The following is a 17510-nucleotide window of genomic DNA, read 5'->3' as shown; positions in this document are numbered from 1 at the left end:
CTTCAATCTAAACAAGCCCAAGCCATCACGTCTCTTTCTGGACCAGTTCTTTAGGTTTTCTGCAATTATTCCTCATCTTTCATAAAGAATGGTGTAAATTTTTAGAGCTTTATCATGAAAAATTCATAACAGTATGACCATCTCCAGACTTGCTGTTGAGCTTGTTCTATGGGCAGAAGAGAAGTTAAAATTCTTTGTACCAGGGAAAGAGGAAGTCTGTAACAGTGAAGTGCAGCCTTGAGAGCTGTCAAAGACTACTTTACGGTCAGGGGATAATCAGACAATTCAGGCAAGAGAGGCTAGAGGGATGTAGCATGTTAAGAGAAGCACCTACATTTGATCAACAGACTAGTCCCTTGGCTGCAAGGGCTTTCTTACCTATCTCTTCACTGACCTTGACAGATGGTTAGACACTTAGGCACTTAAATTTAGACACTTAAATTAGTGTCTCTCTAGTCTAATGATGCATCAATTTTCATTGATTATAAAAAACATCTTTAAAAATTTTAAAAATGTGAAGCCATGGTGACCTGGTAGAAGATAAACAGATGAAGGAGGAACATCCTCCTAAAATTATTTTTTTAGAATACTCTGTAGCCATAAAACCAGTAAGAGTTTCCCATATTTTTACAATCTTTAAATTGCAGAAAATTGAAGAACAAAATATACATGCCATTTCTGAATAGGCAACATACATGTTATTGTAGAGAATAACTGCCATAACAACTAACAACTCCCTTGTTAGTAGCATCAACCCCAAGTGAATTTACCAAACATACCACTGTGCTTGTGTGACCCCTTTGTGTATATAGTGGGAGTGTGTGTCTATTGAATGGAATATGATACATATTTTCTTTCAGTCTGAAGTCATCCCCACTGTCACTATGTTGCAACACATTCAGAACAGAGTGTATTTGGAAATCCCTCCAAATTAAAAAAAAAAAAAAAAAATTCCTTTGTCCACTGACAAACTTGTACAGGATTAAAAAAATTAAAGACTGGATTTATTTTAGTCAAAGTTTATATTGTCAGTAATAGATATATCTAGTGCTTGTGTAAAGAGTTGTTTTACAATTTTATATGCCTATTATTGTTGATGTCTATTGTCCCTTATTCTGACTTTCAAGTCATCTGATCTGGATAAAAACACACAAAAAACCCGCCTTATTACAATTTTTTCTTTTGTATAAAAAAAAATATTTTGATTCTATAAGTCTTACATCTGGTGAAGTCTAGAGGAAAGAGCTGGGAATTTTGATAGGTATGAGAAAAGCAAAAACAATGAAAGGTCTTAAGGCTGAATGCATATAGATTAAGTAACATTGCATAATATTGCAATTATCTCAAACTGCTTTTCAAAGTTACACATGCCCTTACTACTGAAGCACAGACAATGCTCTGATGTGCGGTGTGGACATCCCTGTATTGTGCACTGCCTCTCACGTTCAGACCCCAGAGCATTAGTAACTTTGTACTTATTGGCTCAGAAACCCTAGTTTTTGATCTGTGTTTTCACTTAGAGGAAAATTTCAGATAATTTAATAGAAATGTATAAAACTTTGTATATCAAGTTCTATGTGATAATTTGCCCATGGATCAGTCATGTCTTTAGGAGAATGAAAATTCACTTGGTGTAGTTTGTTCCTTTCAGCTTAGGCTGGCTCACTTTTCCTCACCTGCCCTTTGCCTTGTTCTGAAAAGTGAGAAATGTACTCCTGCAAAAGGAGAGGGAAACAGATCCATTATAAGTTTTTCCTCTGTGTGGCCTCACCTTATTTCTGTGTGTGGTTTTGCTTCTTAATCTTGCCTGAATTAGTCAAAACAATTACAAAATTTTAGGTATAAATGCATTATTTGCCTGTTAGGAAAATGCAATAGACATATTCACTGCAAAGGTAGTTTGAATAATAATATGTGAAAAGGAGAAAAAAGTACACCATTTCTAATAAATATATATGTTTTAATAATTTCCTATTTATGCTCTCTTGTTATGGCAAATCCACTTAAATATATGGTCCTAGGCTCCAGGACTTCTTAATAGCATTGCTATTATTTATTCTGTTTCTGTGCCACAGGTTTTTTTCCTTGTCATTGATTTTTTTTTTTAACCAATAGAAATATCTGTTTTCTATTTTCCATTTTTCATAATGTTTAAACTCAAATAAAATGTTACCAGTTATGCAGCTACATGAAATGATGCAGCATATGAAGAGAAAGAAGACAAATTTGGAGATAGCTAATATATATATCTATAAAAGCTTGGAGATATGTATATTTTTATACATATATATGTGTGTGTGTGTGTGTGTAAGAATATATATATATACTTCCCCTTCAAAGATGTAGTCAGCTTTGGGTGAATATATTAAGACACTTAAAGTTTTGACATGAAGTATTGGGTGTCATTACCTTTAAAAATATCATGACTTAAGATAAGCCCAGTAATATAATTGAGCTTTATACATTGAGCTAGCTTTAACTGTTCAAGTCAGATTATAATACCAAAGCAATATATGCTATAGTGCTTCAATATATGCTATATATGCTTCTCAAAAGGTATTTTGCCTGAATTTATTTTTCAAAAGTTGTAATACATTATACTCAATACTTAAAGATTTGGTTCAGCACATGAAGTACTACAGAGAAAAAAAACCACCAGTAATATGAAAAGTCAGTCTTCCAAAATGTATTGTACTTGAAGAGACATCTCATAAAATCATAGTCCTAGTTCTTTGTTTGCCAAGCCATTGGACAGTCATGGAAATTGCACATTAAATACTTGTTTAGAATTATTTTCTACTCTGTGTACATAATTAAAAATAATTACTCTTGATGAAAAATCTCTACAGAATTAAGCCAAAGTAACACTTGCATTTTGATAAACAACTTATTTTCCTCTATTTGTACTGAAAGGATAAGAGGCAAATGCAGACTTAACATAGATATTCACATTCAGTGTTTTACGAGTACAGTAGAAACATAGTAAGAGGAAATTGTTTGAGCAACTGGTAAAAATTATAGATAATCAGTATGGAAATTAATTTGATCAATTAATCAGGAAACTAATGACTTAATGACTAATCAGAGGTATGAAAATTATTACAGGAGGGAAAGAATTAAATTGAAGTGACCATAAAATCATGGGAAGCCTTTTTACCTCCCAGCAACACACCTTCAGTAATTTCCCTCCAAACCCCATAAATGTTATATTTATAGACTGTCAGTACAATTCTTTTAAGTAGACAAGAATTTCTACAAATGAGACCCAAGGGACCTGCACTGAATTGCCTTTGCAAGGTATTTCCTGTGAACTTGGAAAAGTCCTGACAGCTCTCTGTGAGGATTCCGCCTCACATAGCTTTAGGAAGCTATGATAAAAGTATCTACATCACCTGGTCTCCCTTTATATTAATGAGAGAAAAAAATCTTTTCAAGACCAGATTCATCTGTTTTACTTTAAATATCTACATTGTGAAGAGACAATGTGTCTTTCTCTCAGCCACAAATAAAAAACCCTGGGATGAAACCCATTTTGCATGTCCTTCTTTTGAGAATTGTAAAATGAAGAATGCAGTTCTGCCTTTCTCCTCAGAAGAATAATGAGTTTTAAATTGGAAGCATTGTGAATTGCACTAGGTTTAAATAAGATAAATGTGAATATCTGGATGTAGAAATAGAATTGATAGATCTCATTATCAACAAATAATTATGATATATCAATCCACTAATGAATGAGCCATGACAGAATGACTTCTATAGCTTAAAGGACAGAGAAAAATGTCAGATTTACAGGACCATAAATAAAAGGAATCTGAAACTCAGTCCCAAAAATAAGCGTGTCCTGAGGTCGGATCTGTTCTTGTTCTTCTACAAATAAATTTAAAGTAAATATACAAGATTAAGTGAAGTTTTCAAGATCACAGTGTCATAGAATAGTTTAGGGTAGAAGGGCCTCAAAGAACATTTAGTCCAACCTTCCTGTAATAAGCAGGGACATCTTCTACTAGGTAGGTTGATCCAACCTGGCTTGGAATCTTTCCTGGGATGGGACACTCCTTTGGCATTTCATGACCCTCATTGTAAAAAATTCTTCTTTATAGCTAGTCTAAATCTACCCTCTTTTAATTAAAATTCATTACCCCTTGTCCTATCTCAACAGGTCTGTGTAAAAGGTTTGTCCCCATGTTTCTTGTTTACAAGCTTCCTTTGTGTACTGGAAGACCACAATGAGGTCTTCCTGGAGTCTTCTCTGGGCTGATCAACCCAAACCATCTCAGACTTTTCTCATAGGAGTGATGCTCCAGGCCTCTGATCACTTCTATTGCTCTCCTCTGGATCCACTCCAACAGGTCCACCACTTTCCTGAGTTGAAGAACTCAGACCTGGATACAGTACAGGTGGAGAGCAGAGGAGGAGAATAACCTCCAGACCTGCTGGAGATGGTTCTCTTGTCCAATTTCTATTCACCAATATCCCCAAATCCTTCTCAGAAGGGCTGCTCCCAGCCCCTTCAGCCCCAAGCTTGTTTTGACACTGAGGGCTGTCCTGACCCAGATGCAGCACCTTCCATCAAATGGTTTCACCTGAGCCCACTTTTCCCCTCTTGAATGTCATCTTGTCTTTCAAGTGTGTCATCTGAACCACTAAACTTGCTGTCATTTGCAAACTGGATGAAGGTGCACTCGATCCAATTCTATGTCACTGATGAAGACATGAAAAATACTGATCCAAATATGGACCCATGAGGGGCACCACCTGCCACTGATCTCCGTCTGAACACTGAGCCATTGACCTCTACCTTCTGGATGTGACTATCCAACCAATTCCTCATCCACCAAACAGTCCCCCCATAAAATCCACGTCTCTCCAATTTAGAGGGAAAGATGTTGTGGGGGACCATGTCAAAGGGCTGATGGAAGTTCAGATAGATGACATCCATAGCCCTTCCCTCATCTACTGATGTAATCATTCCATCACAGGCCACTGATTTGGTCAATCAGCACTTGCATTTGGTGAAGCAATGTTGCCTGTTTCAAACCACTTCCCTGTCCTTTATTATCTTAGCACAGCTTCTAAGAGGATCTGTTCCATGATCTTCCCAGAGTCTTCTCTTTCCTGCCCTTTTGAAATATAGATGCATTGTTTCCCTTCTTCCAGTCAGCAGGAACCTTACCTGACTGCCATGACTTTTAAAGTATGATGGAGAGTGGCTTGGCAGCTACATAGCTGATCTCCTCAGGTCTCTGGGATACGTCTCATAACGTCCCATAGACTTATGTATGGTCAGGCTCCACAGGTTGTCACAAACCTGAGCTTCTCTATCCTCTGACTGCCTATTTTATTTTTTACTGAATGACTTTTTCTTTTTAAGATGATGTCTTATCTAGAAAGATTAGTGTCTGTGGTCTCAGGAACTGGAGTGAATATAGGTGTGTGAATGAATATGTGAGCACTAGCGAAGATCAATCTGCTCTTGGTGGTGAGCAGGTGAAGTGTGAAAACAGGCTTGAGTGTGAGCAGGCTTGAGTGTGACAAACAAAAAGGGAGAGAAAGAACCTTGTTTGTCCACTGGCCAGGATGTGGATCAACTTCTTTGGAAATGTTTAAATCCCCAAAAAAGGGTTGCTTATTCACCAAAAACAGAAATAAAACCTTTAAAATCTTTTTGAAGAATAATGGAAAATGAATTTTCAGATGTGACCTGAAGAACAGAGATGGGAACTGCATTATGTTTTTGTTTTTTTTTTAAGAAGGGCATAAGGGACAAAACAGTGGGTGGAAGTATATAGATGTACATGTGAATATTTTTGCATATTTTACACAGTTTACACACAATTTCTTTAAATGTGCTGGTCACTCATTTTCATTCCAAGGGAAAGTTTTTACAACAGTACTTACTTTGAAGGAGAAGACATGCATCTGTTTATTACACTAAATGATTTCTGAGCTGAAGATGTGACATGTTATTAAACTTTATCTTCTTAACAATATTGCTGTTCTGCAATTGTTACAAAGAAATTGTAGTGTGGAACAATACACAGAGAACATCTGTAAAAAAAAAGATGCATTTTAAATGGTTTTGTGAATACATGCCCTGTGGTTAGACATAACTGAAGAATTGTGTTTGGATGAAACCTGAGGTGACAGTTAAGGGAACACACTAATTTAATAACAGTTGATGAATTAAGAAACTCTATTACTTTTTAAAATCACTTAGGAAGTCTCCTTTCAAACCCCTTGGTAGTCTGGCTTATTCTTCTGGACAGTATGTCAAAAAGATTTGGAAACACACAGTCTGTTCAAACGACCATGTCTGGTTCAGCTTCTTTTTCACTTTCTAAAGAAACTTACATCAAAGCTTTATATTTCCATTCCAATAAATATGCTCTGTACAAGGGTTTTCTTTTCGGGACAAAATAATGTTGATTGTCACAAAATTTATTCTAAGTTGAATACATAACGTGTACTATCCATCACCTTTGTATGCATTTCCTTTAAAAGGAGCTGAATATGTTAATGAGACAAAGTCCAAGCATTCTTAATGATGATGAACCATCCTTCATATTTATATGCGACAGAAACCAAACCATTTACACAAATGTAAATTTCCAAGAAAACTCTTAATATAATGGCACAAATATCTAATGATTAGAGTCAAATATCAAAAACTTTATAAACTCAGTTTCACAAAAATATGCATGACACAATTTGAACTTGACAGTTGTGGTTTCTAAAATGTTTTCAAAACAAGGAATGACAATGAGTGAAGTAAAAAAAGAACTTACATACAAAAGGATAAGTCCCAGTACTCAAAAAGTCGTCAAAGAAAGACATTTCAGTTAATTTTTAAAATGGACTTAAATATTTTCATAGTTACCCTTGATATTCCATAATAGATTATTTCAATTAATTCTTTATGAATCACAAATTAACATGATGCCTGATCTGACAAGAAATTAGGGAGTGCTCCTCTGAGTAAAAGTAGAAAGGTAATTTCATAATGTACAAAAAGACAGAACTTCTGAAGCATATGTGTGTTAAATACAGAAGAGATTGTAATTATAGTACAAACATGTTTCTGCATACATGTACACGTTTCTAAGCAACACAGGTTCTAGCTCCAACTTCTTATTTGTCAGTGTTCGAACCTTACTAAAACCTCACAGCTACCACTGCACAAATTGTTTAACAATTCCATGAAAATACAATGTTAAATGGAATAAAAAACACCTCCCAATTAATTTTGTCTCATGCTTTTGTAAGTGACTCATAGAGTCAACAATGTCCTGAGTTGAGGGTTAAAAGTCTGCTCCCAAGAGAAAGATGTGATTTTTTTCCTCCTGTAGGAGTGATAATGTAACATGCACAGTTTTTTTATTTCCTACTAGAAAAGACTGAGAGAATTGGGTTTGTTCAGACTGAAAAAGAGACAGCTTAGACGTGATGTAACTGTGGCCTTCCAGGACCTGAAAGGAGCCTTCAAGACAGATGGAGAGGGACTTTTTACAAGAGTTTGTAGTGAAAGACCAAGGGGAAATGGAATCAAACGGAAAGAGAGTAAGTTTAGATTAAGTATTAGGAAAAAATTTCTTTATTTTGAGTGGGGAGACACCAAAATAGGTTGCCCAGAGAAGCTGCAGCTGTTCTATTCCTAGAGGTGTTCAAGGCCAGGCTGGATGGGGCTCTGATTAACCTGCCCATACCCATGGCAGAGGATTGGAGGTAGATGATTTTAATGTTCCTTCCAACCCAAACCATTCTATGACTCTATGATTTTTAGTATTTGACCCATGATAGTGTGACTGTCTAGTCTACAGAATTCAAGTTGTATTATATACATACATTTATATACAGAGTCACAATGACTGTAAGAAAAAAAAAAGACGTACCCCTTTTTCCTGGTGTTTTGTGTCTTAGAATGCAGCAATGATTATAATTGTTAGCTATGCAAAACCAAAAATCTCACCATCAATCTTATAATCTTCAGCCTAAAGTTCATGTTCCAAAGATGAAATAATTGTACCCACTATATTCTTCAGATTATTTTCCAGCTTCATTTAAAAACACTCATAACACAGGTTTAACAGCATCTTAGTGTATATAATGCTCTGCTACATTTCTGATAAAGTTTAATGTGGTTTTTTTTTAGTTTAATCTAATCTAATCTAATCTAATCTAATCTAATCTAATCTAATTTCCCCCTATTAAATTTTAAGGACCATTATTATTTTCGTAATCCTTTTGTCCTTATATAATAATTTTAGGGATCTAAAGGATTGTCATCTTGCTTCTTTCATGGTTTTCATTAGGATGACCAGTTTGAGTTCATTCAATCTTTTCATAGAAATCATATTTCCTAGACACTGATAATCATTCTGATGTCTCATCTTTTTCCAGCTGTTCCAAATAGTTCTTTAAGTATGGCACAAACCTGACAGAAGATATTTGCTGAAACCTTTGTGTTTTTAAATAAACAGGAAATATTACTAGTTGTTGCATATTTGGGTTTCTTGCAAGTCTTTATTCACTGTCAGTTCATCTCTAATATTTCACCAAGCGGCTTGAATTTTTTTTGTTTAGATGTGAGATTTATGCATGCATACATGTTTCTGCACGTCCATAGATGGATGCTTTAGACCATGGATATTTTATATCTGCATATTTTAGACTGTGATTTTGACCATGATGTTTAATTTCATTCAAATATCTGGTTGTTTTAATATCAGCAAGAATATTTTCTCCATTTTTACAAGAAAGAACATGTCACACTCAGAGAAATAGTTCAGCACTGTACAGCTGCTTTGTCCTACCTTAACCTCTCTTCAAGTAAGGTGAAAAAGATCTGTGATTCATTGCTGAAGAATCCAGACTATCACAGAGAAATCACTTTTTTCTCTTTCATGTCTGCAAAGGATGTATTAACACAAATGATATGGTATGTGCAGATATATATGGGCAAATACAAACATCAACTTTTATGCAATGAAAGTAAAGTTTTGGAATTCCTGATTTTTTACTGAGATAAACAAATTAACACATCCTGGAGTTAAACTGTTTAATTTCATTTTCATCCTGCAAATATACCTTCATGTAATATAAAGATTTATTAATTCTGAAGACCATGAAACTACAATTTTTTTATGGAAACTGGACAGGTGACCTGTGTCTGGGAGATAGAGTTAAATTCTTTTTATTAGAACTCTGAATTCAAACCTTCCAATGGTATTTTTTTCCATAAACCAGAGAAAATGTCATTTAATGTTAGATCCCAGAGTAAGGTAACAAGAATGACAGTTAAGTTATTTGCTATAAACTGTAAGGAAATCTCTCTGGAGACATTTGGAAAAATGACTGAACAGTGCATTTGCAGCTTTGGTCATTCAGGTAAGTTTTATCAAAGGGCCTTGGCAAGATACAGATCTCAATGTATGTTTACAGCTGCTTTTTTCTTGTACTATTCAGTTCTGTAAGTCAAAAGGGACAAGCACCAAAGATAAATACCTTTTTTATTTCTCACTTACATGTTATTGTGGACACTATAACCAATCTACAGAGATGAAGGTAAGCAAAGCATATACCCTGTCATTTCTGGGACTTTTTTATTCCATATATTTTAAAAAGTGATTTATATTAAGTCAGTCTTTGATAAAATATCTATTGGAGGGCTATTCAGTCTCTACAATGCCTTTGCCAGTATGAATATAACTTGAGTTAGAGCAAAATATTAATAATTATGGGAAATTATTAAATTTACTACTTCAACTCTCAGTGACTACTTCAGAAATTGCAAATCTTTAATACTCCCTTAATTACAAAAAATTATATGCCCTGGTCTTGCACTTTCTCAAGTTCTGTACCCTATTCAACTTTTGTTAAAACTGCTTAGAAGTTAGAATTTTCAGACCAGAGGTCCCTTGGGTAATATTTTTTTTATTTCTTGTGTTTTAACACTTGCACAGCCCCCACTAAGAAGGATTACCTTTCTTTCCACTATACTCCCGTTATATATAGAAAGAAGTAGCTCTTCATTTGAGTAATGCATGGCACAGTCTTGTTTCAAATATAAGAGTTCTAGGAGCAAATCTAGATAAACAGTATAAACTATAGGGAAATACAGATATTTTATTTATTTAAAAAAATAATTTTGATAATTTAAAAAGCAGGAGGTGTAATAGGGAAAACAATCTTGCTCTGGAAAAAAAATGGAAACCAATTAATTCTGATTCACAAAGAAATACCACCATAGAAAATCCATATTTTAAACTAAATGAAACAATTAATGAAAATGCAAAAATAAAAAAGCTGTATGCCTTATGAACTAATATTCTTTCAGAAAGATTATTGTAAATTGTGCTCTTTGAATTAAAATGGTGCAGAATACATGTTCAACCCTCAGTCACTTCTGCTGGTGAGAGATTGTTAAAGGTATAATATAAAAGTCAGTCTGCTTACATATTGTGTCAGTGCTTAAGCTTTAGCCTTTTTTCCTTCTTTATATGTATTACTCAATCCTACTGATGCCTTTCCTGACTGTCTACTTCACCAGAAATTTTTGTGAAAGTGTCTACTCAAACTTTGTTACAGGCAAAAAGGAGCACATCATAAGCACAAAGCCAAAAATTTATTGTTATTTCAATTAATTATTTTAAGTAATGTTATTTTATTTTAATTTATGTTATTTTAATTAATGTTTTAGCTGTCCAAATCTAATACAGAAAATCCTTGCTAATATCACAAGTTTATTTTCAAAGCAGGTAGAGGTCCCAGCCTCAGTAGTCAGAGGGGCCATAGTTCTTTGGATTTAGTGAGGGTCCATTGGACCTTGTAATTTTTTATGTGCCAGGATTTTGTCTTTGATAATTCTAATATTCACTACAAACCATAAAGGAAATACTTGATAAGCCATATTTCTTTCATACAAACAATTCAAACCTTTTACCAAATATGGAACTACTTATTGAACTTCCTGAATTTGAAGCTTAATCTATGGGCCAGCCAAGTTTTGTATTCCAATCCATAATTAATAGGAATGATTAACAAACAGATGTAATGGCTGCTGAAGTGGAACAACTGATCTATCACTACAGCAACAGCTTAACAAAGATTAGTAAGTAAATGGATAGAAAAACTCACAAACCTCTCCCACAGATATGTTAGCATTGAATATTTTCCTTTCAAATTTGTGTTCCTGTTTTGCTGGTGGAAACAGTAAAAACATTCTCTTTAGGATAAGTCTTACAGGTAAAGATGAAGATTCAATCAGAGGATGATGTTTAAATGGGAAAATAAGAAATAATTATGTAACATTAATATATTACACAGCTTCCTCTTCCTCCACAGCAATTAGTTTTAAAAAAAGTATATCTATTCTTGCATATCAAGGAAAATTTATTAGTTTTTTATGACTTTGATACTTAAGAAGAAGAAGAAAAATTAAAATTAAAGAAAAAAATCAAACCCATCAAAACCTGAGGAAATAGGACAAGATCTTACAGTGTGGGTGATTTTATATTTTCCTAAATATATTAAAAAAAGAAGACATTTCTCAGTAGTTACCATTTCATGTCTCTAAACTAGTTAGAACAGAATTGCAGAAAAAGATTTTGATCCACCACTAGAAGCTGTTCCAGAATGTGGTAATAAGTTCCTTAGCTCTTTCATCTACCATGTGAACATTAAGTACATGGTACAATTTATCTCCTTCACAATCTCCTTTAGAAGGTTGGAATAAACATCAGCAACTAATCCAAAAGCAGTTCCCAGAGAGGCTCATAAAGCTGGCAGTCAGTTGGTATGAGAGATCCTATCCAAGAGTGCATTTTAAGAGTCTGGCACACAAACCTAGTAATTTGTATTCTTATATTAAAGTAATGAGAACTGATAATCTTAGCATGCTACACAAATGAACTGTTGTATTTTACACACATTAGTTCAAATAAAAAAGTTGGAACTTCAAATTTGCTAAGGATTGTAAGAAAACAAGAAGTAACATATCAAAATATTTATTAAAAGTTGCGAATAAACACATTCAATTTCAAGGAATAGAAAAGCATATAATTTCTAAAGAAAAACATTCCATTTAATTTTGCCTGACAAATTTATTCTGTAACAGATACTGAAACTCATATCAGAACGTCCATAATAATCTTCTATCTTGCAATCTGTATTTCCCATTCTCTTATAATTTGTATGTAACCAGCCCTTCCAGCAATCAAGTTAGATGGAAAATTTTAAAGATGTAATGGAAGGTGTTGAATAAACTTTTGCAAGGGGAAAAAAACATTTGCAGGCTTACCTCTTAAAATTTCTATAGGGTTCTAGGAAAGATTAGAAGTCAGTAATATCAAAACACAACAGTGACAAACTGAAATATTTAATTTTTGACAACTGTATTCAACTGAAAATACAGGGTTAGTTTTGGAAAAAAAGTTTTGCTGTGTGAAATACTGAGGGTTTTGATTGAATATTTTTCCATCAAGCTGTACTTTGATGGAAAATTCCAAGTCAACTTGAGATTTAATTATTTTTCTTCCCCTCATCATATAAATATTTATTTCCTTGTTTGCATTGTGATCTTTTTATACCAAAAGAGAAAGGCACAAAAATAATAAGTTATACACTTGTAAGTTTATTAGGACCTTAAGTATCTGTGTGGTTTTAAAAGCTCACTATAAACATCATTGGCCAGTGGTGAACAAGAAACACTTAGACAGTTGCTACCTAAACCCCTGCAACTTAAATTTATCTAGGCTACAAAATTCCACATATTTGAAAAACGAAAGTAAAAAAAGACAGAAAAATAAAAAAAAAAAGTAGAAGAGATGGACGATAAAGAAAAATATGTGATAGGTTATGCCGAGAACAATGGATACATACTTGAAATATTTTAATGATTATTCTTTACCTTTTTTTTAACTAAGGACATATTTTCTTGTGTTGTGGAGGATTTTTTTTCAGTTTTGTTTTGGTTTTTGGTGTTTTTTTTTTTTTTTTTTTTTTTAATTAAAACACATTGTTTTTCAATCTTCTCTTGGATCTACCTTGTAGAAGTGAGACTGAGGATTCACTGCAGTACCAAGAGAATACAACTGTGTATTAAATCATCCAAGCCAAATTCCATAGAATTTTGGGCATTTGTTTTCTGAAAAAGCATCTTATGTAGGAATAAAAATTTCAAAACTTTGTGGCAGAGTATTTGCATATTTAGGTAGAAAACAGCTACATTTTTATTGATTTTCATTGTCAAAGAATTAAATTATTGGAGTCCATTCTTCTGCTTTTAAATAATAGGAATAACAAGAATTTTTTGTATATTTCTAAAAAACTTTTGAACTCTTATGTATTGTTTAGTCTCAAGACAGCATTTTTTCTGTTGATTTTTTATGGATGACTATCTGTGATTATTTCAATTCTATGCTTCCTCCACATGTGGCTAAATAATTAGTCTGGTATGTGCTTTTACTAATAAACTTAGGTAGCCACAGTTCACCATCACCACTATCAAAGAAGTACTGTTTATTTGATGCAACATCCATATGACTGCATCTCTGTATCTTACAAGAGTTACAAAGTGAAAAGCTTTTATTTCATGACCGTGTTTAGTGAATATTGCTTTTTCTTAACTTCATATTCAGGAAGCCTGTGTATAGAAAAGAAGGACTGTAGAATATTTTGCCCTAAAAAATCTTTAGCAGAATCATATTAGAACCACAGATATTGTCTCTGGAAGGGACCTCTGGAGGCTGTCTAGTCCAGCCTCCTGCTTCAAGCGTGTAAGGTTCCATGAGTACTTTAGGTACTATATCTCAGTACTGCAGTAGTGAAGAAAGTTTTCTTATTATTCCAATGTATTTTAGGTGTTTGCTATTCACATTTACCTTTATAACCCACACTGTGATCTTCTTAGCATACTTAGGTGCTAGAAAAAATGAGTGGAAGAAACAGTCACCTACCTTTTTGTTTTTCAGGAGACTGTGTCATCGACGTCTTCAGATTAAATTTTGTAAGGTGTTTTTTAGCATATGGTCAGGCCTTAATAGTTCAGAACAGGCACTGGTCTTGTCTAGTTCCAGCTTATGCTGTTTGGAAAACAATTGGATGCAGCAACATCCCAATATTTTGTAAGTACTTTTTTTCTATATGTATCTATTGCAGACAAAACCATAGACAAGATGCTTCTGCATCACTCTGTATGTGAAAACCATAATTCCTTAGCTTTAATGCCCTTGGATCAGGGCATTAATCAAAAAAACAGAGAGGAATTTTTTCTTTACGTGATTGCTTTTATATGGGAAATATTAAAGCTTCCATATATTCTGTAGTCATTTTTATGAATAAAAATAATCATGGAAGCTGAGACTGCAAGAAGTCCAACTTCAGACAACATTTCAGTCCTTAGAGCCTGTAATAAACAATTACTTTAGAATCTATTAAATATGATTCAGCCTTCATGCTATCAGGTATGGCAGCATGAAAATAGCTATCATCTGCACAACATTTCCCTTCAGGTAATCCAAATGTGTGAGTGATCAATAGACAGCAATGCCGCCTCCCCCCGCCTCCCCCCCCTTTTCTCCTGAAGTGATATGTTACTTAAAGAGGCAATGAGGCAATGAGGCAATGAGGCATGAGGCAATTAAAATCTCCAAATATTAATCTTCATTTCATTATTATTTCATGGAAACATTTACCTTTTGTGAAAAATGGCATCTAAATTCTACATTTCTGATTTAGTGATGTTTTACGTTCATGCATAAGTAATGTGATACAACATTGTGGAACATTGAGCACCTCAAGATGAGCAAGATGAGAAAAGCAATCTATGTCTTGAACTGTAGCACAAGAACCTTTCCTCTGTAAAAAATAATGGAAGTTTTTCACTCTTCTCCGTGTACCCAAAATTCCAGGGTGTCTGTATTCCAATAAATTAGCCCAGAATTTTCAACCTGGAATCTTGTTTTTATCAAGTTTGAAACTTCTTGTATCATGTTTTATAAATATCTGATGTATATCTATGGGGTCTGATCTAACAGGTATACTTAAAGGATATTTGACACACAAGATCGTTTTAAAATTTCAATGGCAACAGCTTTCCACTTAGAAAAGAGCATGCTTGCAATAGACTACTAGTTAGGCCACATCCTTCTGGTTTGCATGCCATATATGAACTGTGCAAATATGCTGTGCCTGCAGGGATGGGAATCCATTATATTCTACTCTTCAAAAATGATATATAACAAAGATACAAAAGAATTTGTCTAGTTTGGACTCCTTGCTCAGGAAATGTCCTTTTTTTTTTCTTTTTTACACAGTACACTGCACCATTTCAGTAGGGAAAATGAGGCAAAGTAGCAGATTATATTTGAAAGCTTTTTTTGCTAATATGTCTTAGAATGGAACCATTTAATATGCATTCAACCCAAATATGTGTCATTATGGAACTGCTATGTTGGCTTTGAATTTTGAAAAATGGAAAAAAATCTGAGCTGTCTTAATTTAAATTTAAAAATAATACTAACTTTTATGAGCTGACAAAATAAATTTCATAGTTCCTTTAAAAAGGCAAGTTTAGCATGCTATAGGATTTCTTCATATATAAAAGGTTTCAGATTTCTTTCTATTTGAAAAAGTAATTATCTACTCTTCTGTAATTTATTTGGTAAAGGATCAAAACTAGAAGAATTTTAAGAATTCACAACTTGTAAAAAAAAATCTGAAAATGAAATAATCTGGATGAATTTTTCAACAAAAACAAACAATAAATAACATTTCTCCTTGAAACATGAAACGATGTTGTTTCCTCTTTTCTGTATTCTAACATTCTATTTCATAAACTATAAGTAAAAATCAAGTAGAAGTAGTCCTTCCAGTAGTAATAGTCACATACCATTAATATTTTGAAGTTAATGTCTTAGAACATGAAACTTTGGTAAATGTTTTATGAATTGTACTGTGTGCATGTACTTGCACTTTTGCATCTTGGTGAAGCTGAATAAATAAAATAAAAATTCTTCATCGCATTTTGCTTTCACAGAGCTGAACAGCATCTGGCCTTCTATGTTCTTCCTCAAGGTTAGCTGCTTTCCATTAGACTGGGCTCCTTAGAAATTGTTCTGTTGTGTCAAAAAGCCAAGGCTGACTGTTAGGAGACATGCAATAAAGAAAACACCATGCTTTATCTTTTCAGTATGGAAAATATATTGATTCCAGCTACAGTTCACTTCTCTTTTAAGGAACAAAAGGATTTGGCTCCTCAAACAACATAAGAATATCACAAACTTCAGAAAACTGAAAAAGAAAGACAGTTTTTGACTTATAACACAAGATTATCTTCCCTGTCTCAAATCCCCAATGGTGTATTAATCATCAGATCCCAGAGGAACTCACCGCTGAAGGCAATGTATATACTGAAGAACTCTCCCAGGAGTAGATTTCAATTGCAACAGATTGTAATGCCAGAGGGCAGTATATGGTTGAGTGTGAAATTCATTAATGAAAATGCAGATATTCTGTGTTAGGGAGTACAACAGAAGACAAATGTGCCAGTCTTAAGAAAGTTTCTGATCTTTTGAATTGAGTGTTTGATTGGTCTTTAATCTCAGGATGATTTCAGTACATCTACACGAAACTTGCAGATTGTTTTGGTGTGACTGATAAAGTGTATTGCTGTAGACATTGACATCCTCAGAATGATAATCCAGAATTCCTTCTGGTGATGACTTTGAGATTCAGTCTCCATGTATTCCTCTTGTCACTATTACTTTATCCTATGAAATAATGTCTTATTTGTGGTAACTATTATTTTGCATTAACACACAAGAAATGGATCTTCCTAAGATAGTGTGGTTTCCCATCATGGTCAAACTTATTTATTTCTTCAGTTTAGCAGACTATACAATTAGTAATCTCTTTGTAGGTAAGTAAGTGGTACATGGCAAACATCTTCTATTTGGAGTCATACAGGGAACATTTTTGTCATGCAAAGAGGGGCTGAAAACTGATCCTCAGATTCCAATCAGAGAAACAATGACTGTAAATTAAAAAGGATTATATTCAAATCTGATAGGTTTGACACATCACTGAAAATAAGTACAAACTAGTTTTCAGTCTGGAGTAGATGATGGAAAGGTTGATCAATCATTCAAATAGAAAAGAATGTATAAAAATATTAGGCCATTTCTGAATAGGCAAATACTCTAATTGATGTGTACACTTATAGACTTCATTGGATAGGGTTTTTTGAGTGTGGGATTGGGTTTTATTTATTTTAAAAAGAGAGGCATCACTTTATTATTTATTTTGGAGAGGCATCACTGCAGGCAATATAATCAAGTACCAGTACTAAAAGTTTGTGGGAAAATTACCTGTAGCAGGAAGAAAAAGAAAGAGAAATACATTTGTCGTCTATGAAGTTGTAAAGATAAGAACAGTTTAAAATAAAGAAGTGTAATTAATTGTTTTAATATGTTTATTTAGGGAACAGGTCTGTGGTGTTACGTATTTTCTTCAAT

The sequence above is a fragment of the Vidua chalybeata genome, chromosome 2 (genome assembly GCF_026979565.1).
Source record: "Vidua chalybeata isolate OUT-0048 chromosome 2, bVidCha1 merged haplotype, whole genome shotgun sequence".
Taxonomy (NCBI): Eukaryota; Metazoa; Chordata; class Aves; order Passeriformes; family Viduidae; genus Vidua; species Vidua chalybeata.
Note: the sequence above shows the minus strand (reverse complement) of the source record.